The sequence below is a fragment of the Scyliorhinus canicula genome, chromosome 4 (assembly GCF_902713615.1).
Source record: "Scyliorhinus canicula chromosome 4, sScyCan1.1, whole genome shotgun sequence".
Lineage (NCBI taxonomy): Eukaryota > Metazoa > Chordata > Chondrichthyes > Carcharhiniformes > Scyliorhinidae > Scyliorhinus > Scyliorhinus canicula.
The window spans coordinates 27,181,427-27,208,083 of NC_052149.1; the positions used below are offsets into that span (position 1 = coordinate 27,181,427).

Here is a 26,657-nt window from a genome sequence, read left to right on the forward strand (position 1 = left end):
CGCTTGGGTGACACTGGATGAATTGTTGCATTTATTTGTATATTGCTGAATCATGACTTCTCATGAATTGTGCATAGCAATCACAATGACCTGCCGCATCTGGCTTATCACTATCTTCATAATAGAAAAATGCTCCCAATCTTATTTTCTTCATCTTTACCAGAACATAAACTTGACTTCCATTAACCCAAGCAACTACCGAACAAAAATAGAAGCATGTTTGCCATCTCCTCCTCCATTATTCACCGAAGGTCAAATTCGGGAGAAGGTTTTTGTTTTCCAATTTGGAACTCAGTAAGGGCTCTGATACAGTTCCTCTGGGTCGGCTTGTAGGGAAAACAAAGCAGGAATCAGTAAAAATATAAAATTCATCATGGTTACAATCAATCTCCAGAGGATGATTACACAGTTATTGGCCTGAGACCGAGGGTGTGGAACATGTTATCCCACAGAAGTCCGATGTGGGAGCGCCATTTGATGAATATGGATTCTTGTCGGGCAAGGGAATCAAAGGTTAGGGGGAATGTGGAAACACAAATAGGTTAGCCATGATGTTATAGAATGGTGAAACAGGTTCAAGGGGCTGTATGGCCTACTTCTATTCCTATTCCATATGTTCAAATATGTGTTGACCAGACCATCCGGCTCCAACACCGCTTCGCTGTCATCCAGTTGGATGGGTCGATACTTTCCTGATTCCATTCTTATCTATCCAATCATAGCCAGAGAACCACCTGCAATTGCTCCTCTTCCAGCCCCTGCACTGTTATCTCTAGTGACCCTCAGGGTCCATTCTTCATCGAGACTGCACATAGCTCCCTATTGTAAAAACGGGGCTATGTTCACCAGATCTCCCAGTTGTAGCGAGAGATCGGGATGCCATTTTTATATGTTGTCCTGACCTCGGAGGCCACCAAAAGAATCCCCGACGTCCCCCCCAAGTCCAAAGACAATATGGGAGGGGCGATCTCCCCCCACCCCCACGCAGGACAACCGCAGCCCAATCACTCGCGCAGAAATGCCAGCTTCGCACCTTGGCAGTGCCAACCTGGCACCTGGCAGTGTCCCTGCTAGTACCACCAGGCATCTTGGTAGTGCCAGGCTGGCACCAAGGTAGCGCTGCCAGGGTGCCAGACTGGCACTGCCAGGGTATCCAGGTGGCACCAGCAGTGCCAGGGTACCACCCTGCCCAAAGGACATGCAGCTGGGGCTCTTTGAACCACCTTAGAGACCCCCACGAGTGCAGTTCCAATGTCTCCATTTGTGGAGACCAGTGCTGAATGGCACTCGCCCGAGGTCCGCAAGGCAAATGGACTGAATCCCAATGCCTTAGGTACTTTGAGAATCTGCACATTAGAGCGAGGTTTACTGCCTCGCTCTAATATGCAGACTAACTAAAAAGTGATCGCATCCATTGTGGGCGGGATTCACCTTGAAACATTTCGCAAGATCGAGTTGAACCTCGCAAGGCGTTGCAAGCTGGTTAAATCCCGGGAGCGGGGTCTCCTGGTTTTCAACGGCCATACTGCGCCACTGGAGGATGTTGGATAAGCAAGAATCTCCTCAAATTAAATATTTCAAGACCAAAGCTATTTTCACCCAGCCACAAGCACCATTCATGAGTCTCGAACTTTATCCCTTTTTATGGGAACTCTTGAGGCTGAATCAGACTGTTCCCAAACTTGGTGTCATATTTGACACTCTGATTCACGTCTGACCAATATCAACATGATCAGTAAAACAACCTATCTCGACCTTTATAATATTGCCCGACTCTATCTCTGTTTCAGCCATCTGCTGTTGAAACATTCAGCTTTTACCTCTAACTAATGCCCAATTAGCAATGGAATCCCGTTCCACGTTGCTCTGTTCCCAGTTGCCCTTTGACACACTGCTTTACCTTTGTTCGGCTTTGAACAAATTCTGATCTCTTAATTTGCCACTATCAGCACCCTTCCTAGCCTTGATTACCCTCATTTACATTCCCTTTGTCTTTCCGTCCATGATATCCTTGTGAATTTCCAACTATCGCTGGTTCTCTATCCAGCCCACCACCCCCCCCCCCCCACAAAAGTATAAATCTGACCCTATTTCCAGTTATCTCCAGCTTTGACAAAGAGTCATCCAGACTCAAAACATTAATCCCTTCTCTCTCTACAGATGCTGTCAGACCTGCAGAGATTGTCCAGTATTTTCTGTCTTTGTTTCAGATTCCAGCACCCGCAGCAATTTGATTTTACCCTATTGTTATAACCCTCACCAAGGACATGGGAGATTGTGATTGATCTACGTGGGCTTCGTAAAATACGCGTTCCTGTGTTGACTGGGTGAAGGCCAGCCCAACAGGAGCTCACCAGGGGGGCTTTAAATATAGACCCCCCAGACCCGGACTGGTAGTTCCCGATAGTCCGGACTGGGACATTTATTTTGTACGTCACAGCTGCGACTTTATTTGTGTCAGAGATTAAACCTGCTTTGCCTTTTAACCTGCCCTCCTGGAGTTATTACATTGGCGATAAGGATCAAGCATGGGCTTCTGAGCAACCTTTTTTAAACTTCAGAAGACAACTCAGGTAAAAGGAAAATGACAAACCCGGAAGTGCCTTTCTTTGGAAGATTTGAGTCACATGATACAAACGTAGAGGACTGGGGCAAGTATGCCGAGCGCATACGCTATTTTCTTTGTGTCAGGCATTGAAGGGGATGAGAGACAATAGGTAATCCTCCTCACAGCTTGCAGGGCCCCGACGCTAGCATTTTCTAAAGCCACCTATCCAGCGACGCCGGACACTAAAATGTTCGACGAGCTTATGGACCTGGTGAGAAACTATTATGACCCAAAGCTGTCCACAATCCTCTAACACTACTGTTTTAACACAGCCAGGAAGGGGTTAGATCCAACACCTTGGTTACATCTCAGATTTGTTAAAATGTGATCCCGTGTTAGATCTCGCGAGGTGCAGCGAGCTGGGTAGATCCCGGAAGAGGGATCTCCCGGCATCTACCGACCGCGCCGCACCGCCTTTCGGGCGTAACGTGGCCGATTGATCTCGCCCTACACCTTTTGCATCTCAGTGGTACAATTGCTAGTTCTCCTGAAGAAAAGAATAATCTTTTAGATTTCCCTGTCTTTGAAAATCCTAACCTTGGTAAAGAATCATCCCTCACAACATCATTATGTCCAAGCATTATTTCCAGTTTTATCTCCCTCGACTCTCTCATTCTTCAGAAAATACATTAAAGCCAAAGCCTGGCCGCTTGTTCCAGTGAATTTTTTTTTAAATGCCGTAATACCAAAGGCATTGATAATCCTTAATCCAGATTATCAGTTAAATATTCCAGTCTGCAATGTATTGACAATGTATTAACTGTATTAAGGGAGGAATCAAGTCTTTTTTTTTACACAAAGCGTGGTTCGGGTTTGGAATGCACTGCCTGATAGATTGGAAGGTACAGATTCAATAGTGGCTTTCCAAAGGGAATGGAACAAACTGCAGGGCTATGGGGAAAAGGCCAGGGACTGGGACTAACTGAATTGCTCTTTGAAGAGGCGATGGGCCATGATTTGTGTGTCCTACTGCCGAAGTCGCAGAAAGCTTGCCTGCAGGTACAATAAGTAATTGGGACAGCGATCTGAATGTTAACCTTTATTGTGGGGGGAATTGAATCCAAAAGTAAGGAGCTTGGTGTCAGTTACAAGGGGTCACGATTTCAAAGTGAGAGGGGGAAAGTTTAAGGGAGATGTGCGTGGAGAGTTTTTTACGCAGAGGGTGGTGGGTGCCTGGAATGCTTTACCAGCGGAGGTGGTAGAGGCGGGCACGATAGCATCATTTAAGAAGCATCTGGACAGGTATATGAACGCGTGGGGAACAGAGGGAAGTAGACCTTGGAAAATAGGAGACAGGTTTAGATAAAGGATCTGGATCGGCGCAGGCTGGGAAGGCCGAAGGGCCTGTTCCTGTGTTGTAATTTCTTTCTTTCTTTCTTTTTCTTATGCTTCAGCTCCACAGAGCGCCGGTGAGACCATACCTAGAGTACTGTTTACAGTATTGGTCTTCTGATTTAAGGAAGGATGTAAATGCATTGGAAGCAGCTTATTTAATCATCCATCCCAATATCTCCTTTTTCAACTCAGAACCAAAATCTGTCCAATTGTGCTGCAGTGAAGCATCTTCAAATATCTTCTTACATTAAAGGTGCTATATAAATTGAAGTTACTGTTAACTGTAAACATTATAAAACAAGAGCTGCATTGACCTGACATCATCTTCCGATTGTGACTGTACAAGTGTAACAGTCTATCTGAAAATTGTCAGCAATCAATCATGATCCCCTAATTAACTTAGTTCACACAATTATATTCACTTGGATGCTGGGCATCTGAAAACCAACCAGTTCAATATAATGCTCACCATAAGACCAGAAGATATAGGAGCAGAATTAGGCCATTCGGCCCATCAAGTCTGCTCCGCCATTCGATCATTGCTGATATGTTCCTCAACCCCATTCTCCCATAACCCCTGATCCCCTCACTAATCAAGAAATCCCCTTATTAATCAAAAATACTAGATTTGTGGTTGAAGTGCTGTTACCTGCAGGGCTGCAGACTAAGAGCTGGAAGGTAGAACTAGGCAGAATAATTATTTCTTAGAACATAAGGTATTTATATTTCCAGAAGACCTTTGACAAGATGCTGTATAGGAGGCTGTTAAATCAGTTAAGACCCCATGGTGTTATGGGTAAGATACTGACATGGATAGAGAATTGGCAGACTGGCAGGAGGCAGAGAGTGGGGTTAAAGGGGTCTTTTTCAGGATGGCAGCCGATGACCAGTGGTGTGCCTCAGGGGTCGGTGCTGGGACCTAAACTTTTCACAATATACATTAATAATCTGGAAGAAGGAACTGAAGGCACTGTTGTTGAGTTTGCAGATAATACAAATATATGAAGAGGGACAGGTAGTATTGGGGAAGCAGGGGGGGCTGCAGAAGGACCTGGACAGGCTAGGAGAGTGGGCAAAGTGGTGGCAGATGGAATGCAATGTGGAAAAGTGTGAGGTTATGCACTTTGGTAAGAAGAATGGAGGCATAGACTGTTTTCTTAATTGGGGAAATGCTTAGGAAATCAGAAGCACAAAGGGACTTAGGAGTCCCAGTTCAAGATTCTCTTAAGGTTAACGTGCAGGTTCAGTCGGCAGTTAGGAAGGAAAATGCTAGTATTCATGTCGAGAGGGCTAGAATACAGGACCAGGGATCTAATTCTGAGGCTGTATAAGGCTCTGGTCAGACCCCATTTGGAGTATTGAGAGCAGTTTTGGGCCCGTATCTAAGGAAAAATGTGCTGGCTTTGGAAAGAGTCCAGAGGAGATTCACAAGAATGATCCCTGGAATAAAGAGCTCGTCATATGAGGAGCAGTTGAGGACTCTGGGTCTGTACTCGTTGGAATTTAGACGGTTGAGGGGGGATTTTATTGAAACTTACAGTATGCTAAGAGGCCTCGATAGAGGACGTGGAGAGGATGTTTCCAATAGTAGGAAAACCCTAGGGCACAGCCTCAGACTGAAGGGATGATCCTTTAAAACTGAGATGAGGAGAAATTTCTTCAACCAGAGGGTGGTGAATCTGTGGAACTCTGTTGCAGAAGGCTGTGGAGGCCAAATCACTGAGTGTCTTTAAGACAGGGATAGATTAATAAGGGGACGGGGATAAAGGGAGAAGGCAGGAGAAGAACTCGGAGCAGGAGCAGGCAATTTAGCCTCTCGAGCCTGCTCAAATCAATATGATCATGGCTGACCTCCTCGTGGCCTTAACTCCAACGCAGTACCCGTTCTCCACAACCCTTCAACCCATTAATAATTAAAAATCGGTCTAACTCTTCCTTAAATTCATTCACAGTCCCACCATCCACCAAATTCACGACCCTTGGGAGAAGTAGTTTCTCCTCATCTCTGTTTTAAATTTGCTACCTTTTATGACCACCCATTCCTGAATGCCCCACAAGAGGAAGCATCCACCTCACATCTACTTTATCCATACGTTTTATCATTTTATATACCTCAATTTGATCTCTGGTCAGAGCAGAAAGTCAAGCGTATGTGGGAATAAAGCAGAAAGGAAATTTTGCCCCATGTTTGTATGCAAAGGTGAAAAAAGTACTCGATGAGTTGGTGCTGATTTTGAACACAGAATGCTAATTCTCTGACTGCACCATTTCCGCATCAATATTCACAAGCAAAATTTCAAGAGCCCTTCTTTGATTTCATAATGTAAAGTGAGCAGGCACAGATGTTACATAACCTGTCAGCACAATGAGAACGCAACATGGCCGCATTACACTTCATTTTCCTTCATTGTGCGGGATATGCCTTTCATCTTTTCTACCCGTCCCACTCTAGACCTGTTGGTTTCCAAACCTTACACAATACAGAAGATTACATGAAAATTACAGTACAGAGACCAGCCATTCAGCCTCCATAATGTGCCAGTGTTTATGCTCCACATGAGTGTCCTCCGACATTAATTTGTTTCTTCCTGTCAACATATTCTACACACAATTTAACAGCCATGTTGCATTCAGTGCAGGTCCGTGCAGGCCAGTAAAATCATGGGAGAGGACGAAATTGGGATCCGCATTGGGCAGAGATTGGTTCACGATCTAACCGGCCCGTTCCAGTTGACAGGTTCCGGATCCCGCCCAGATGCGGCAAGGCACCAATTGAGACCAATTAAGAGCAATCTCCATCTCGTTAGCCAGATGGCAGCCCAATCTAACGGCCTCCCGGGAACTAACCAGCTCCCCAGTGATAGGTCACACAAGCGCCATTTAGCACTCCTATTTAAAAGCAGTGAGCTGAGGAGGGGAGTAACCATTTCCAATCCCTGGCATGCAACCCTGAGACACTGGAACTACTGCTCCAGTGCTCAGGGGGGGGGGAACCTGAGGAGGGGAGGCCTGAGCGGAAGGCTGGGTACCAGAGGTCAGGGATCACCCCTGGGCTAGGGAGCAGTGAGGGGCTCGCTGTCTGCAGGCCAGGTCATCCTCCAATATTGTCTATACCCATAATTAGGGCAACTACTGTTGCTGCCTGTCTGTTCTCCCAGACAATTTCAGGATCGAGCCCTATTTGTTGTTTTCTGCTGAAGTTCACTTTAATTCCCTTTGACTGTGAGCAGCCTCTGGCTGCACAGCTGAAGGCTATTGCTCATAAGTAATTCACATTGTTAGTTGTGAGAGCACTTCGCAGCTGCAGGTTGAGTTTGCTGCTTGCTGCTGCTGGTGGCTGCAGATGCCTGGAGGCTGTTGTAGCTGTTTCCTTCCTTTTATGTAGCAGGAAAGAAGGACAATTGTTTTTATGATACCTGGGTCTTAGAACACCGGGCTCCGGGGGATGTACGAGTCCCATTGTCTGCGCGATGGTGTTGACACCTTCGGCAATGCTCCTCAGTGGCTGGGACATGCTCTAGAGAGCCTCGACAATGTCCACCTGCATCTGAGCCGTACTCTGCAGTGCCTCGGTGATGCCCACCTGCGTCTGGGACATGTCCCTCAGTGACTGGGACATAATGTCGAGACCCTCAACCATGGTTGCAGCTGACTGAACCGAGCCTTGGACACCACCACTCATGACTCAGGCCGTAAGGCTAAGTTATCACCAGCCCCCTACCATCAATCCCGCCTGTCACTCCCCTGACCTCCAGCAGCTACCCACACACCAAGGCTGGCACCTTGCAACCACTTCCTACACCCAATCACCATGCTTGTATCCAACACACCCTGGCACATACCAGCCCCATGCCCAGGAGCGGTGCCCACACATGCACCCGCCATAGACCTCCCCCGCAAGCTTGCAGCTTACAATGCCCTCTCTCTGTCCCTGCAGGAGAAGTTGGCACAAAACAGTCAGGAAAGGGCCCAGGCAGGCAGCGGGATTCCGGGCATCAGAGTCCTCACCCCCTATGAAGAACAGACCCTAGAGATCGCAGGGTTGGCCAAGGAGAGACCGGACACTTACACTGAGGTTGCTCTGCATCCCAAGGGATTTGATCTACTGCCCCTTTACTCAAAAGACCTGTCTCAAGTGAATTGTTCATGTCAGACAAATGATACTTCCCTCTCACTGACCATGTGCCCAATCTCTCGCAGGATCTCTAACTGGTGGAGCTGGGCCATCCGGGGTCGCTGCCCACGCCATCCAAGGGAACCCTTCGAGGCATCACAGCGGTTACATCTGCCCTGCACCAGCGCAGAGACACATACATCGGTGGGCGACATTAGTGGGCAAACATCTCGGGCACCATCTGGTGAGCAGCACACAGTTAGTATGCACATCAGGTGGAGGCAGGAACATCCATGGGAGTCAGCAGTCAGAGGTCTTCTGGATCCCAGTACTCAGCTGATTCCCTGTAAGCCTCTGGGAAAGATTATCCCAAAGCTGATGCAGACGCTAGGGCATGGCCATGACATTCAGAAGGGGATATCAGTGACATTCCAGAGAGTGCATAGTCGACATGAGAGGTCCCAAAGGCTACAGGCGCAGGAGTTGGTGCCGACATTGTGTGGCACTGAGTGAGCACTGCTAGCGTGGTGACCGCAGTGGAAAACCTGGAGCACGATGCCGGATGCATCGAGGGGAGGGGGGTTCTATGGCAGTTGGAATGTGTGGGCACTGCTCCTGGGCATGGGGCGATTATTCTGGTGTGATGGAGGTATTTGGTTTTCTTCTGACATTAGACAGGGGTCCTCCTGGTCACGCTGCCCGAACTAATAGCCGCTGCCATTGCCTCCCAGGTGGTTTTGGCAGCCCTGTTGCTGGTCGTCTGACCCCCTCGGGGTACAGAGTGCCCTGGCCAGCAGCCTGGCCAGGTTGGCGAATCTGATGCGTGGACCAGGTCTACGTGATTCCATAGACGCATGCTGCCTGGGTGTGAGTTCTGAGGGAATGTTTATGAGCAGCTCCTCCTTGTTAGTAGGGAGCTGCCAGGTGCGATACTGGTGAATCAGCTGACGAGATGTCCAGTTCCGCCATGAAGCTCGTGGAAGATAATTTTCAGCACCGAGTGCCGTTAAATATGGGCCGCGGTCTTGCCAGGTCAGGAAGCACCCTGGAAATTATGGCCGATGTGACATTTAGAACTACTCCAGTTAAATTGCGGCCCCAATTAATGAGGGATCATATACTTAGCTTCCCTGAAAATGGCTCTGCGTGATTCACTGGTTAGCACTGCTGCCTCACGGTGCCAGGGACCCGGGTTCGATTCCGGCCTCTGGTGACTGTCTGTGGAGTTTGAACGTTCTTCCCGTGTCCGCGTGGGTTTCCTCCGGGTGCTCTGGTTTCCTCCCACAGGTCAGGTGGGAGGAAATTGTCACTTAGTGTCCAAAGGTGTGCAGCTTTGCTAGGATTACGTGGGTAGGATGGGGGAGTGGACCTAGGTAGGGTGCTCTTTCGGAGGGCTGGTGCAGACTCGTTAGGCCCAATGGCCTCCTTGTGCACTGTAAGGATTCCATACATTCATCTTGGGTTTATGATAGCATGTTCCACATTCCTACCATTTTCTCCTGAATTCCTGACTGGATTTATTGGCCCTGATTTAGAGCCACCGGATCATTGGAGGTCGGAAGTATGACCCAAGATGGCCGCCAGGACGGACCCCGCGGAAATCTCAACATGGAAGTTTGAACTTCGAATGGACAATACTCCGCTCCCGAGGACTCTCCATGAATGTCTCCAATGGAGACATCATTCAGTTCTGTCAGACATAACTGAATAAATACCCAGGAACCTTTAGACAGAAAAATCCGACTAACTCCTAGCTACATATCTGACCCCAACCTCCCATCACACATTGACTCCGCACCCTACCAATCCACCCCCAAGTCGACCTCCCCGTGATATGGCTACCCCATTGACCCGCCCACTTCCTGACCCAACCACCCACCTGGCCCACCAGTCACCCCCACCCACCAGCCACCTCACTCATCTGCCGCCCTACTTTCTGCACACGGAAGTTTTGGAGAAATCAGGCTCATAAGATCTGGCAAGTAATGCGGAGCAGCATTGGAGCATGGGAACGTTTGAGCAGGTCAGCAATCTGATGGCGATTGCTACTTTATGGAAGATCTGGGGTGAGAGTGACTATCTTATATTTATGGCCTTTAGTTTAGATCTCCCCAGTGGAATCTTCTCCAGATCTCTGTTCACAAACGTCTTCATGCATTTAAAGGCCTCTATCCAGTCACCTTGCAGTTTTCTCTTTTCTAAACAACAGAACCCCAATCTGTTCATTCATTTCTGGTAGTTGTACACTCTCGGTTCCAATATCATCTTCGTAAATCATCTTTTGTACTTGAGCCTTTGCTTCTATAACCTTTTTGTCATGTGGGTCCCTCAATCCCAGCTTCTAATTCCCTCAAACATACATTCACAAACTTTGATATAGAGGTGTGCTTTTTATGAACATATCAACGATAGTGAACAAAACATCCTTCCTCATAATTAGTTTGGTTACTGACATTACCGTATGCCTCTCCAAGATCTCTCTAGTCCATGATAAATCATAAAGTAACATCAGACCTTTGGGGGGGGGGGGTTAACATCCACACCTCCCAGGGTATTTGCAGGTGGGTGGGGACATAAAATAGAACAAGCCCTATCTTCACACCCACCTCCAAGCTGTCCCCCATAATACGATGGGTGGGCAACGTGTCTGCCAGTCTACCCACCTTCAGCCTATTGCAGGACTTCACCATTTCCACATCCGCCACAATAATAAGTGCAGCTGGAGAAGGGCGAACGGCCAAGTCCAGCCATTATTTTGCAACGTTGGGCTAAAAGGTTGGCAGGAAGTTACCTTTTTAGAATTTGGGAGGGGGTGGTGAGTGTTGCATTGTACTCCTCAATTCTCCCCCCCCCCCCCCCCCCCCCCCCCCCCCCCCCCCTCCACAAGATGGTAACTCTCTTTAGGCCTCCCCACCCGCCAGAATCCAACACCTCCACTCTCTTCCCTCCATTCCCTGATTCTCCCGCACCCCCCAACCAAAAACCTTGGATTCACCTGGAGGTCCAGCATCCATGATCTTTACTCTTGGGATTGTTTGTGATCCCAGCAATGGCCACTATTGGGTTCTGGCGCTGTTGGGACCACTCAGCTGCCGGCCAACCAGATTTGACGGGCAGCTCTCGAGGGTGGGACTTCTCTTCCCTGAGCGGCAGTAGCTCTGCTCTCAGCTCACGTGAGACCCTCCCCCCAGCTTATTATCACTGCATGTCAGCCTACTTGTAAAGTTAGACAGCTCAAGACCAGAGGGGTGAGCAAGCGGGTAGTCCACCCATTTGTTTCAAATACACTAGAAATCAATATAGCTCCTCATAAGGAAAACAATAAACAGTTGGATCCTAAATGGAAATAACTTTTGTACATAATTTAGTAACGCAATACTTCATTCCTTTGGTTTAATTTTCATTACTTCAGCATCCATGCTGGTATAAAATTCCAGACAAATAATGTAGAGTAATTGTATTCCTGAAATATCCATAGGAACAGTGGACAGAACTTCCTAAATTTGAATAATTATTGATCAAATTCAAAATAAACTTGCTGTCGGACACTTCACGGAACAATTCAAACACTCTGTATTTGTTCAGAAGTAGAGCAAGTCCTCTCATTAGCTTTCCAGACAACCGATATAACTTGCTAAATCCATATCGTTACCTTGAGACAAGATTCTGACTCTGCAATTTCCTCACCCATGTCTTTCAATACTCTGTCAGCTCCTGAAGATTCATTTGTTGTTAAGTACTATTGCTTTCTCCCTTACCAATATTAAAATTTATATTGAGTGCAATATGTTCCAGCCATTCAATTATTTTCAGTTTCTGGTATTTCAGTGGGATTTTATACTGTAAGGATGAATACAAAATGCTTCTTTTAAAAATCTGTCTGTACCCGGTTTTCTATTACAGTATTTTATGTACTTTTTCATTCAATAGATGTGGAGTGATACGGGGCTTCTTTTTCAATCTGGAGTCAGGAACATTTCCCCCAGGAATCATTTCCGGACCTGTTAGATCCAACGTCAGAGTTCACCCTTCCTCACCTGGTTGTAATTGGAGGCCGGACATCACAGGGCCAGAAGCCGCATGGCTCACAAAGGTAACCAACCAGCCAATGAGAAGGTACGACACCCACTTTGACACAATTAACTATTTTTTCCAAAATATTTTCTGCAGCATTAACATGACTGAATGGCTGCCCGCATTGTGCCCAATGCGCACTGTGCATTAATGTGGACCAGACCATTTGGATTTGCCAGTCTGAAATTTCAGGATTCCCTTCTGGCCCTGCCCAGGCCGATAGCAAACTCCCCAAAGAGCTTGATAGGCAGTTAATTTGAGGGAAGTATATTTTGGCTCCATAGCACTATGCCCTGAAGCACATGGGTACTGGCACACCTTCTGTGGATGCAATTTCCAAAGCGTGTCTGCATTAATCATTCCTCCATGGATGATTAAAAATCCTGGCTATAGAGTATACCTACAAGCCAAGTAAAAGTTCCATTGCACTTTTAATGTAATGACATGTTTTCACATAGCTTACGGTAGCACAGTGGTTATCACTGTTGCTTCACAGCGCCAGTGTCCCAGATTCGATTCCCGACTTGGGTCACTGTCTGCGCAGAGTCTGCACGTTTGCCCTGTCTCTGCGTGGGTTTCCTCCGGGTGCTCCGGTTTCCTCCCACAAGTCCCGAAAAACATGCTTGTTAGGTAATTTGGACATTCGAATTGTCCCTCTGTGTACCCGAACAGGCGCCGGAATGTGTAACTTCATTGCAGTGTTAATGTAAGCCTGCTTGTGACAATAAAGATTATTGTATTATATTTGGGAACAATTGAGTGTTACAATTTTCTTTAGCAGCAGTTGGATAAATTTCTTTCACTTCTGCATTGGCATGTAAGCTTAGTAAGGCAAGGGATAAGTTGAATTGTAGGTTTCTGTCAATGTCATTTGGTCCAAAATTTGCATTGAGAATATTGGTGAGGCAATCCAAAAGTTGCGTTCAGAGATACTCTGCTCTTCCACAGGATGGGCTGTTACAGTCCTTGCTGTTAGACTCAGCATTAAACTGACTGCAATGGCATGAACCTCCTGGACTTGCCCATTGGCTCTGCAAGAAGAATGCATGACAAAGTGGGGCTGGTGCATCTAGGGGCGAATGATTGATAATTATCTCTGAAATCTCTGGTTGTTCAATTTTATAAATTTTATAAAATCAATTTTACAAGAATGCGGTCTCATTCCCTCTAAAGAAAATTAGTTTTGGACGTTTAAAATAAATAAAAATAAATATATTTAAAACCTTTTCAGTTTGTCTCATTTATATTACTCCCTTAATTTCATCTGTATCTCTCAATGTTTTGTTTTCTGTATATCATTTAAATTCACTTTATATTTCCTGCTTTATATTTTCTCATTTGACAGGTGCAGGGCTCAGTGAGAATACTTCCACCTGATCTGTCGAAGAGTCTCACTATCGCACTCCCTGTTGAAAAATGCCATAGAACTCCTGTAGAGGACATTGTGTTGGCATAGACACCGGATTGGAGGAAATCTTCACTGAAAACCCTGCAAAAGTCCATAGGCCACTGTCAAGATGATGGACTGTGAGTGTCATTCCTTTGCCACCAAGAGAAAAATCTGGGAACTGAATAAACAGCCGGTCAGAAGCGCATGAAAAAAATACTTTCTCCTATTGGAAAAGAGTTTCATCCCCCTATAATGTCTTTCCCAAAAGAAAATGGTATGTGTGGAGAAACCTGTGAGCATGAAGTTGCATCTGAACTATGCTGCACTGCACTTCCTTAGTTTGTCAGAATGCTCCACACTTTTTCATGAAAGAAGAAGTTGTCTCAGATAAATTGATAGCACAGCCTCCAGTCACAAAACTTCAAAGCTCTGTCTGGAAACCAACTGAACTCTTGTAACATGTGAAATGGTGTTCTTCACTCAGTTTCAGCCACTGGGTAGATTTGGGGGCAACAGTTCTTTCTACAAAGCATGCAGTTGCCCTTAGCTCATGTTCCAACTTGATTAAAAAAGCAAATGCATTTGATCTGGCCCTGCAATTGCTTCAAAATAAAGAATACAAAGCTGATTTGCTGCACTACATCCGAATTAATTGTACTTAAATGTTTGGCTAGGTCTGTATCCATATTATCTGTATCCTTCTCACCACGAATATTGATCAAAGTGTGGAATAATATGCTTAATGAACAAGTGACGGATGTGTGAAGCACTCTGATAAAAGAAATTATGTGTAAATGGCATCCACGATTTTGTGTCTGCCATGTGGTTACTGCGTATATTCAAGCTCCAAGCATTACTTTTCGAAAAAGGGTCTAATTACTTTGCCACCTTCAATCTAAATATCTAAAAAAAAGGATTCACAAACTGAAAAACACCTTCAACATTGCGATTGTTTTTTCGGACAATAACGCTTTCCCATTTTCATGGCTAATCCAACAATTACATTCTTAAATCCTAAAATCAATTTCTAAGGAGCATGGCTGTTGCTTTTTTTTTAATAATCTGCTTAACTAAGACATATTCAGGAATAATCATTTTCCTTAATGAGGTAATACTGACAAGGAGCTAAAATGTTTTTTTTTTAAATACCTGATACAGGTCACGTCTAGTCGTAACTAAAGTTCTGTCCACATGGCTTTTACAGAATTTCCACGTGGCTTTTACAGAATTACCCACATAATCAACAATTATATACAATACAATTAATTAGGATGTAGTGCAGCAAATCAGCTTTGTATTCTTTATTTTGAAGCAATTGCAGGGCCAGATCAAATGCATTTGCTTTTTTTAATCAAGTTGGAACATGTGGGAAATATTAACCTCCAGAAATGGTTGGGGTTTGGTTCAGATGGGGGGGGGGGGGGTTTAAAAAGTGAGGGACGGAATATTTTGATGAGAATGGAGGTGGGCAGATACATAACCTTTCACTATTGACTAGCATGTCAGTGTGCCAGCATCATGCTGCCCATGGGCCACATTCCCAGAGCGAGATCGTGGGTGGAAAGGCTATCCATGCGCAAGTAGCAGGTGACTAATTAAGGTAAGTTTAAGGCCAATTATCAGAGGCAGATTGGAATTATACAATTGGCCTGCAGGCTCCTCACCAGCAGGGAGACCAGGGTGTGGGTGGGGCGTCACTCGAAGCAGGCATGAAGGCACTCTTCACTTTCTGGCCACAGCTGCCGTCCTGGGCTATCCTATTCAGAGTCTCACCCCTCTATGGGGAGCCGATAGCATAGTGATAGTGTCATTGGACTAATAATTCAGACATGCAGGGTAATTTGGGGAACCAGGTTCGAATCCCACCAAGGCAGATAGTGAAATTTGAATGCAATAGAAATCTGGAAATAAAGTCTATGGCGCTCAAGAAACCATTGTCGATTGTTGTAAAACCCATCGGGTTCACTACTGGGGAAGAAAATCTGTCCGAGGGAACCTTGTCTGGGCTACATGTAGTTGACTCTTAACTGCCCTCTTAAATGGTCTCGCAAGCCAATGAGGGATGGGCAACAAATGCTGTGACAACCACATCCCATGAAAAGATTAAAGAAAGCAATGTTAGCCTATGGGCAGTGACCATTTTTCAATTCAAACTTTTTCAAAAGTTTTTGAGAGGGTGCATTAAAATGGAGGTGTCCTGCCTCTCATTGAGCAAAAATCGGTAGGGTGCAACCCCTCCGGTACGAGAAGATCTTCTAATCCTGCCCCACCCCCAGCTTTGCCTATCGAGGTCTCCCAGGTGCGGCCGTTGATCCCCAGGCGCCGAGTGAAAACAGTATCCGGGTATTTAAGGCTCATTTAATATCATTCTCTGATTCACACCCATTGAGAGCATGATCCAGATTTCGCCGGGCACAGTGAGTCGGGTGACTCGTGGAAGGTTTTACGCATAGTGCAGAGCCCGATTTGGGGGTCATGTGCAATTCACCCATTGTGTCCGTGGTGGCGGAATTGCGCCCCTGGGGCGGGATTCTCTGCCGGCGGGATGCTCCGTTTTGCCGTCAGCTCGGGGGTTTCCTGACAGCGTGGGGCTGCCCCACAATGGGAAACCCCATTGGCCTGCCACCATAACGGAGCATCCTGCCGGCGGGATGAAACGGAAATGTGGCGCGGCGGGGCGGAGAATCCAGACCCTGGTTTCAACAAGTCTATATTTAGGATAGTTTAGATAACTATCGGGCAGGATTCTCCCGCAACTGGCCGGAAGGCACGACGCCGGTGTCAAAAGCGACGTGAACCACTCCGGCGTTGGGCCGCACAGAAGTTGCGGAATACTCCGCACTTCCGTGGGCTAGGCCGGCAGCGGAGGGGTTGGCGTGGCACCAACTGGCGCCTAAGGGCCGGTGCGAGTTGGCGCAGGCGCAGAACCGCCGGCGTCTTTCCTGCGCATGCGCAGGGGGGGTTCTTCTCCACGCTGGCCATGGCGGAGCCTTACAGACTGCCCCCACGGCACAGGCCCACACGCAGATTGTGGGCCCCGATTGCAGGCCAGGCCACCGTGGAGCCCCGCCCCACCCAGGGGCCGGATCCTCCCACCCCCCCCCCCCCCCCCCCCCCCACCCCCGAGGACTCCGGTAGCCGCCATCCAAGACAGGACCCGCCAGGATGGACCATGTCCATCTCATGCCAGCGGGACTGCCCGGAAATGGGTGGCCGCTCAGCCCACCAGGGCCCGGAGAATTGCTGGGGGGGGGGGGGGGGGGGGGGCGCTGCCAACGGCCCCGGACCAGCACGGCGTGATCCCCGCCCCGCCCGAAAACCGGAACATTCGGCAGCCGACATCAGGGAGCAGCAGGAGGGAATTCACGCCGCCCCCCCCTGCCGATTCTCTGACCCGGCGGGGAGGTCGGAGAATCCCGCCCATCATGTTTACACAAGATTATTCACAGACTGCAGAGGCCATTTCACATGCACAAAATATATTTCCACACACAAGTCATTTACTTTCCAACACAAGAGGGAAAAAAACCTTTCAAGTACCTGAAATTTATGGAGAATTTCGCTTCACAGGCAATACATGAATAACCCAACTCCTCCTGGACAAACGTCTGATTTTAGTCCCCATACTATTTAAGTATATGAATTTCAGGATTCAGTAATATTTAGTTTGGTAGACAATCAATCAGTCATGTTTGTTTTCACAAGAGAACAGTACAACGACGCTTGTTTCGTAATTTTTCCACTTTGAATTCAAGGAATTGCCAGAGGCACTAATGTCTGTTCTGATTTTCACCTCAAAGCAATATTGAGTTCAGTCGCTTCACTTCAGCAAATTGCAATCACCTAGTTCAGGATCAATGTACACATGTCTCTCATAAATGAAAATCAAGACCTTTGTAACGTCCTTTGGGTTGTGAGCAACCATTATCTCACTGCCAGTTGGACTAACACAATCTGATGAGGATGTCTGCATCGTCCATTGGGTTTGAAGTACAGACAAGAATCTATTCCAGAGGATCAATATTCCATTCAATTCTGGAATTCAATACCAAAATGTGCGGTCGTTTTGTTACAGCCAAAAAAAACTTTCCACAACCGTGAGGAATATTTTACACTGTGTAAATTATTATTAAGCCATTATATGGGAAATAACAGATTAACAAATGAATATGGTTATATTAATACTTTGAATATCTCTCCATCCCCCACAAGTAGAAAGTAATGTCCAAGTCTGTCCTGATTAATGGTTGTGGGAAGCATTGCAATGATCTCTTCTTGAATGCAGATGAGATGGTAAACAAACATTCAGACATGTTGATGTGATTTTCACTAATCAGACCTATAGGGAGCCGGTCAGTCAGAAAGTCTATTCTAATCTCATCCCACACTTAGTGGGGCACTGAGGCAGCCTTTCATCTGTTTCCATACCTAGTAATTCCCAGAACAGGTCGCTAGTCTATCACCAGGGACGAAGTTTGAGGGGGGGCACTCCACATCAATCATGGCTGACCAGGTGTCTCTCCAGCTCTCACTACCAGCCAGTGGCATGTTAGGAAGGATTTTTAGGTTGACAAACTCAAGTTTGACTGTGTTATGAATGCACCTTCCTTGGCCATCAGGTCCTAGAGTGGGTTCGAACTCAGAGCTTCTAGCTCAGAGGCAGGGAAGCTATCAACTGTGCCACAAGACCTCCTATGAAAGTCTGTAGCAAGGGAGGAAACCCACCACTTGGGATTAAAGCCCACCACTCCTCCACCATCACATAGTGCAGTATTAATGGGCGAGTGGTCAACCAGAGAGAGATACCAGGGTTGGGGGGGGGGGGGGGGGGGGGGGGAGAGTGGATTTGGAGAGGGAAGGGACAATTGACCCAGTAGTGGGTAGGGAAGTGAGCAACCATAGAATATAGAACATTACAGCACAGTACAGGCTCTTCGGCCCACGATGTTGTGCTGACCACTTACCCTAATCTAACCTACCCTACACCCCTTCAATTTACTGCTGTCCATGTGCCTGTCCAAAAGTAGCTTAAATGTCCTGAATGACTCTGACTCCACCACCTCTGCTGGCAGTGCATTCCACGCACCCACCACTCTCTGTGTAAAGAACCAACCTCTGATATCTCCCCGATACCTTCCTCCAATCACCTTAAAAGTATGACCCCTCGTGACAGCCATTTCCGCCCTGGGGAAAAGTCTCTGGCTATCCACTCTATCCATGCCTCTCATCACCTTGTACACTTCTATCAAGTCACCTCTCTTTCTTCTTCTCTCCAGTGAGAAAAGCCCTAGTTCCCTCAACCTTTCTTCATAAGACATGCCCGCTAGTCCAGGCAGCATCCTGGTAAATCTCCTCTGCACCGTCTCCAAAACATCCACATCCTCTCTATAATGAGGTGACCAGAACTGAACACAATATTCCAAGTGTGGTCTGACTAGGGTTTTATAAAGCTGCATCAAAACCTCACAGCTCTTAAACTCAATCCCCCTGTTAATGAAAGCCAACACACTATACGCCTTCCTAACAACCCTATCAACCTGGGTGGCAACTTTGAGGGATCTATGTGCGTGGACCCCAAGATCCCTCTGTTCATGCAGACTTCCAAGAATCCTGCCTTTTACCCTGTATTCAGCATTCAAATTCAACCTTCCAAAATTAATCACTCACATTTATCTAGGTTGAGCTTCATCTGCCACGTTGGGTTCCGGACACGATGGTACCTCGGATAGGTATCTGAATCCACAGGGTTTGTGAAGACAGTTACACCGCCCCTCCCAAATTCACCAGGTCCTCGCGGTGAGGAAGTTGCCGGATCCCCCAGAGCTCAGGAAACCTGGGTGACAGCAGTAAGAGGTCCAAGGCTTCATGAAAGTGTGGCTTGCAGCTTCAGTGGCATTTAAAAAAATGTAAACCCCTTCCTGGAATATGTCAATCATCCAGCTAACTTCCAGCTTCAGTTAAAACTAGAAAGAGCTTAACATTCAGCCCATCACTGCAACTACAGATCATTCAGAGAGGAATGGGAGGGTTGTCTCTGGGACTGAGAGGATGCAAAATAATGTTTATTCTTCATTATCTAAAGAAGATCAAAGAACAGATACACTCAGAAGCACATGGACATCATTATTTAATTGACTGCAATGAAGACATTATAGAAATGCATGGTGCCGATGGTGATTTCATCTGATTATATAATTTCAGGACACAAATATAAAATTGGTACGCCTCTAATACGACTACCAAGTGAAAGAAATGTAGTTTTTCCCCTTAATTAATCTTATCCAAATGAAGTTGACTCCCTTCCAATGTAATTGAGTGGGTCCTTTTAAAAAGGTGATTGATAAATGCAGCATTAAGAACAAACTGATAGATACAAGTGCACATGCAAGGAAAGTACTCTATGGAACACTTTGGGTCGAGTCCTTTAGAAACCAAAGAAATAGGGTCGATCAGTAACGCTGAGCAATCAAAGCTGTCATGTTAATTACCTTTTAGAGATTAAGGAGAAATTTTAAGACTTCTCTTTTGGAACTTACACATTTCTGATATCTTTTAGATGAAGTTAGTTGCCTCCTCTGACAAAGAACATTTTATGTGGCCAATTGAAAAGAGCAGGATCAATTTTTCTAAGTGACAAATGACACGCCAAATTATTACCAATTCATCAAAGGCAGCTTCTTCTTAAAACCTGGCTGTGCTCTGAATGCCATTTTTGCAAGATCAAAGAAGCAGTGCAGCCATTAATTCATAAGAAATTGTTGCTCTGGACAAGTTACACCTATTTTGTACCCCACACCATACTATGGCAGGTATATATTTTATATCTCAGAGCTATATAGAGATGGCACACCAGCTAGTATATGTGTGTAACCGGAATGTATTCAGAGTGCGTTAAAATGTCTGCTCCATGCTAATAGCACCAGCTTCCAGCAGCTTCTAACAGTTTGTTTACCTGTTTTTCTGTATCCACGCTTAGGGTTAATTGATCAAGCCCAGTGGGCCTAAATAGTGAACAAATTCACATAATCAAACAAAGAACAGTTAAACAACTGAAGATTACAACAGCTATTCCTTAAACCAACTCCTAAACCTACACTGATTCCCTGGCTCTCTGGTCATCACTGCTTTTGGTCTTCGCCATCGTTACATCCTGGCTCATTTGGTCTACCGGATCCACTGGTAAGCACTGCTAATACCTGAAGCCACTGGTGGAACTACTCTTCAACCTACTGAATCAATCGAGTGGATAACTCCCACCAGTGCCTCAGCCGATAGTTATAAATGTTGACTCATCCAAAACTCTGCCATTCTTATCCTTCCTTCTTCAATCTGTATTCTATCCTTCTAAACCCATGGCATCCTCCACCTCGAAGGATAAGGGCAGCAGATGCATCGGCACACCGCCATTTGCAAGTTCTCCTTCAAGTCGCTCACCATCCTGACTTGCAATTATATCGCCGTACTTTCACTGTCACTGGGTCCGTATCCTGGAACTCCCTCCCGAACAGCAACGTGGGTGTTTCTACAACACACGAACTGCAGCAGTTCAAAAAGGCAGCACACGGCCACCTATTCAAGGACAATTAGGGATGGGCAATAAATGCTATCCCAGCCAGAAATGCCCTCATCCCATTAATGAATTTTAAAAAATTCTACCCCACAAGAATCTCCACTCATTCAATACTCCTATTCGTGTTGATTTCTAAATCCTGCAATGCCTCAAAATTAAAATGGACCCATAGTCTTCTCCATTTTCCTCTCAAAGTACTATAAATCCTCCCCAACACCTCTGATTTCAACTTTTTGTGCCTCTCACCCATCAGCCATTGAGTGGTTGACTCTTCAGCAACTTCAGGTTTGGGGGATTCTGCCTGAACTCCTCCATTGCTTTTGCTCATTCTCCTTTTCAAGACATTTCTAAAGAGTCCTGCTCTCTCTTCCTCATGTTTCACTATCTATTTTTTCCCCTTACAACTCCACAAAGCAACTTGAATTTTGTTTATCTATTTTAAAGCCTTTATAAATAAATGCAAGTCATTGGAAATCCAAATGTCACGATATTTTCCTTAAATAAAACTTTAAACAAAGGTTAAAAACAAAATCTATCGAATTTGAATGGAAACGTGCTTAGAATTTATCAGAATGCATCTCTTTTAACACTAAACTTCACGGTTTTGGAGAGAAGCAGCTCTTTGGGTGCCCTAAATGCCACTAATGTGGTCCCTCCAAATTTTGCTTCAGGCATTTATGCCCTTGTGTATTTATTTCTATCTAATATAAGTAATAGATTGCTGGATATGCCGACAATTTAAGTTGCAAAAGCTACTTGTTTCAAGCATCGAGATATCATCCTCCCTTGCCAGCTCGTTTGAAGCTGTCAGCTTTTGCGATTTTTCTACGCTATTGTGAGGACTTAGACATAAAACAAAATGGAAAAGTTATAATTAGTCGCAAACTACACCAGCAAGCCTCCTACTTCAATCAACTGACAAGCACCTTGCATTATCATTACACCTTTCTACCATGCCTCAGTAAAAACATCCGAAGAAACCACAGGCTGATTCCAAAAAAACCCAATTTCTTAACTTCCCACTTGACACCTTGTTTCCAGAATAGTTTTCACAGATTCAGAACCCAATTGTAACTGTCTACACATTAGCATAAAGTTTTTAAACCCATCAAGGCTGGAAGATTTCTGCAAGTTATTCGTCCAGACCATAACCACTCTTGTTAATCTTGCATTTAAAATTAGATTCTGTTCTCCACATCTCTTCATTAGCGAACTCTTTATCTTGTGCTAAATGTCATGGAAAAATGATGACGTTTCCCAATGATCACGTCCGCATGATGTACTGTACGAAGAAACCCAATTTAATTGGGAGCTATGTCACTGTAAGTGTTTAAAGACCAAAAAAGTGATGTGTTTGTGGTGCACCACAGGCATTTTCTGCAGCTGACCTTGTTATAACCTCCATGAGGACCACAGGGGAACCATTGTCGATCGCCCCATGGGATTATACGGAAATGGACCCATAGTCTTCTCCATTTCCCTCTCATGGTGCTTCCTCTGTTACACTTGGAGTATAAACTTCCCAGGTAGGGGGCAGATGCCACCCAGGTGGAGCTCGTTAGACCCACATATAAAGCCGGCCCAAGCAGGGCCCGGAGTAGTTGAGCTTTCCCAGCAGGGGCTGGGTTGGGAGAGAGTTACTGTCATGGGCAGAGTATTATACATAGTTCAATAAATCCTTGTTCCACAGTTACTAAATGCCTGAAATGCAAAAATCACTCCTGAGAATAGTGCAAGAGAGCAACACTGCGACATAGGCCCAGAAGTTGGTGCTGGCAGGGAACTAGGAATAAGTCTTACGCACATACAAAATAGAAGCAGAAGGCCCATCAGTCCCTCGTGCCTGCTCTGCCACTCAATACGATCGTGGCCGATTTGTTTATGTTTCAAGTTCCACACATCGATGTCCACTTCCTGTCCACTTCCACCTTAAAAATATTCAATGAACCCGCTTCATAGGGGCTAGTTTAGCACAGTGGGTTAAACAGCTGGCTTACATAGAACATAGAACGATACAGCGCAGTACAGGCCCTTCGGCCCACGATGTAGCACCGACGTGGGAAGTCAAAAACTAAAGGCCATCTAACCTACACTATGCCATTATCATCCATATGCTTATCCAATAAACTTTAAATGCCCTCAATGTTGGCGAGTGCACTACTGTTGCAGGTAGGGCATTCCACGGCCTCACCACTCTTTGCGTAAAAAACCTACCGCTGACCTCTGTCCTATATCTATTACCCCTCAATTTAAGGCTATGTCCCCTCGTGCTAGCCACCTCCATCTGCGGGAGAAGGCTCTCACTGTCCACCCTATCTAACCCTCTGATCATTTTGTATGCTTCTATTAAGTCACCTCTTAACCTTCTTCTCTCTAACGAAAACAACCTCAAGTCCATCAGCCTTTCCTCATAAGATTTTCCCTCCATACCAGGCAACATCCTGGTAAATCTCCTCTGCACCCGTTCCAAAGCTTCCACGTCCTTCCTATAATGAGGCGACCAGAACTGTACGCAATACTCCAAATGCGGCCGTACTAGAGTTTTGTACAACTGCAACATGACCTCATGGCTCCGGAACTCAATCCCTCTACCAATAAAGGCCAACACACCATAGGCCTTCTTCACAACCCTATCAACCTGGGTGGCAACTTTCAGGGATCTATGTACATGGACACCGACATCCCTCGGCTCATCCACACTACCAAGAATTTTACCATTAGCCAAATATTCCGCATTCCTGTTATTCTTTCCAAAGTGAATCACCTCACACTTCTCCACATTAAACTCCATTTGCCACCTCTCAGCCCAGCTCTGCAGCTTATCTTTGTACCTCTGTAACCTGCAACATCCTTCCGCACTGTGTACAACTCCACCGACTTTAGTGTCGTCTGCAAGTTTACTCACCCATCCTTCTGCGCCCTCCTCTAGGTCATTTATAAAAATGACAAACAGCAACGGTCCCAGAACAGATCCTTGTGGTACGCCACTCGTAACTGAACTCCATTCTGAGCATTTCCCATCAACCACCACTCTCTGTCTTCTTTCAACTGGCCAATTTCTGATCCACATCTCTAAATCACCCTCAATCCCCAGCCTCCGTATTTTCTGCAATAGCCGACCGTGGGAAATCTTATCAAACGCTTTACTGAAATCCATATACACCACGTCAACTGTTCTACCCTCGTCTACCTGTTCAGTCACCTTCTCAACGAACTCGATAAGGTTTGTGAGGCATGACCTACCCTTCACAAAACCATGCTGACTATCCCTAATCATATTATTCCTATCTAGATGATTATAAATCGTATCTTTTATAATCCTCTCCAAGACTTTACCCACAACAGACGTGAGGCTCCGGGGTTATCTCTACTCCCCTTCTTGAACAAAGGGACCACATTAGCTATCCTCCAGTCCTCTGGCACTATTCCTGTAGCCAATGATGACATAAAAATCAAAGCCAAAGGCTCAGCAATCTCATCCCTGGCTTCCCAGAGAATCCTAGGATAAATCCCATCAGGCATTTGAGTGAAATGTTTGATTAGTTGAAGGAATTTACATGCATGGAAAGGTTTTATTTTCATCAAACGGATAGGTTTTTTAAAAAATAGTGACAACATCAATAAGCAATTTTATTTTGCTTCAGCTTGGCTCCTGAGGTTTGCCCATAGTGTATACTAGGTGAGTTGGCATGGAGCGAGTAAAGGAAAAGGGTGGTGAGCATAAGTTGGCACTCAGTTAACATGGGGGCTATAAAGGACCATGGGAATGAGTGGGAACTGGATTGGCACAGTGTATGAGGGACACAAGTTGGCATGAAGGATGTGGGGGTCCATGAGGATGGGTACAGAGGCATTAGGTGGTATGGGTGGGGGGTGGGGCATATGTAGGGTGAAGGTTGGGGCAGGAGGGTGTTTTTGTTTTATTCTTTCAATCTTGGCATTGAGTTTAAAAATTGGCATGTCATATTGCAGCTTTATAGAACCTTAGTTAGACCACACTTAGAATATAGTGTTCCATTCTAGTTGCAACACTACCAGAAGGATGTGGAAGCTTTGGAGAGGGTACAGAAAAGATTTACCAGGATTCTGCCTGTTATGGAGGGCATTAGCTATGAGGAGAGGTTGAATAAACTTAGTTTGTTCTCACTGGAATGAAGGAGGTTGAGGGGCGACCTGATAGAAATCTACAAGATTATGAGGGGCATAGAACATAGAACGATACAGCGCAGTACAGGCCCTTCGGCCCTCGATGTTGCACCGACATGGAAAAAAAAACTAAAGGCCATCTAACCTACCCTATGCCCTTATCATCCATATGCTTATCCAACAAATGTTTAAATGCCCTCAATGTTGGCGAGTTCACTACTGTTGCATGGATAGAGTGGATAGTCAGAAGCTTTTTCCCAGGGTGGAAGAGTCAATTACTAGGGGGCATAGGTTTAAGGTGCAAGGGGCAAGGTTTAAAGATGTACAAAGCAAGTTTTTTCCACAGAGGGTGTTGGAGCCTGGAACTCGCTGCCAGGGGAGGTAGTGGAATCAGATACGCCAGTAACTTTTCAGGGGTGTCTTGACAAATCCATGAATAGGTTGGCAATAGAGGGATAGGGATCCTGTAATGATAGGGGGTTTTTGTTCAGCATGGTGGGTGCAGGCTTGGAGAGCCGAAGTGCCTGTTCCTGTGCTGTAATTTTCTTTGTTCTTTCACACAGTGCCAGGGCACAGAGGGAGCCCTTCCAGTCTGTCCGCCTCTGCACTTAGCCCTAGGGGTGACGGGTCTGACTTCTAATCCAATGTCATCGGCCCCAGCCCCTGAAATGAAAATCCCAACTTCTGGACCTCTTTTTCCCAGCTCGGGTTTGCAAAGCCAAGAAATGAATCGGCTCTGCGCACTTACCCAGGAGCAAAAATCCAGACCGGTTCTTTACTGAGCGCAGCTAGTCTAGCAGCAGCTGCAGCCAAGGCCGGCCAATTTGTTCAAGGTTGATGTGGAACCTGATTTGGTCTCTTTGCAAATGCAAATAAGTGGTCTAACACCTGTTTCAAATGTGGACTCAGGATGCTTCCTTGGGTGGCTGTAACTGTGTGACACACTTTGGGGTGAGAAATTAAACTTTTTGTAGCAGTTCTATGTCTATAAATTACCCGGCCGGGAAGTCCTGAATGCAACAATTACTTATATTTACATAGCAAAATGTCCCAAGGTACTTCACAGGAAACATTTCAGGCAGGTATTGACACCAAGCCAAATAAAGGGCACATTAGAATAGGCGACTAAAAACTTGGCCAAAAAGGTCTCTTTTAAGCTCGAAAGGGTAGTCGTGAGGTGATGAGGTTCAGGGAGGAAATTCCAGAACTTAGGGCCTCGCCTACTAACGGTAGAAACTAGGGATGTACAAGGCCAGAAATGGAAAGACAGTGATCTCAAAGGTTTTTAGATCTGGGAGGTGCTAACAGAGAGAGAGGAAAGGGAGAAAACATTGAAGAACTTGCCAAAAATATATACATTTTAAATCAAAGCATTGATGGACTAGGTCAGTGATTCTGTTTGCTTTGGGCACTCCTACCT

General features: G+C 45.9%; 1 protein-coding gene and 1 long non-coding RNA gene across 3 annotated transcripts in view; one reads left to right on the forward strand and one right to left on the reverse strand.

Moving 5' to 3' along the window:
• LOC119964436 (dihydropyrimidine dehydrogenase [NADP(+)]-like) overlaps window positions 1-26,657 on the reverse strand; it is a 918,190-nt gene that overhangs the window by 723,160 nt on the left and 168,373 nt on the right. The window lies entirely within an intron of this gene.
• Window positions 12,034-13,542, forward strand: LOC119964438. Its single transcript, XR_005460296.1, has 2 exons — window positions 12,034-12,173; window positions 13,483-13,542. It is a non-coding gene; the product is annotated as an uncharacterized LOC119964438 (long non-coding RNA).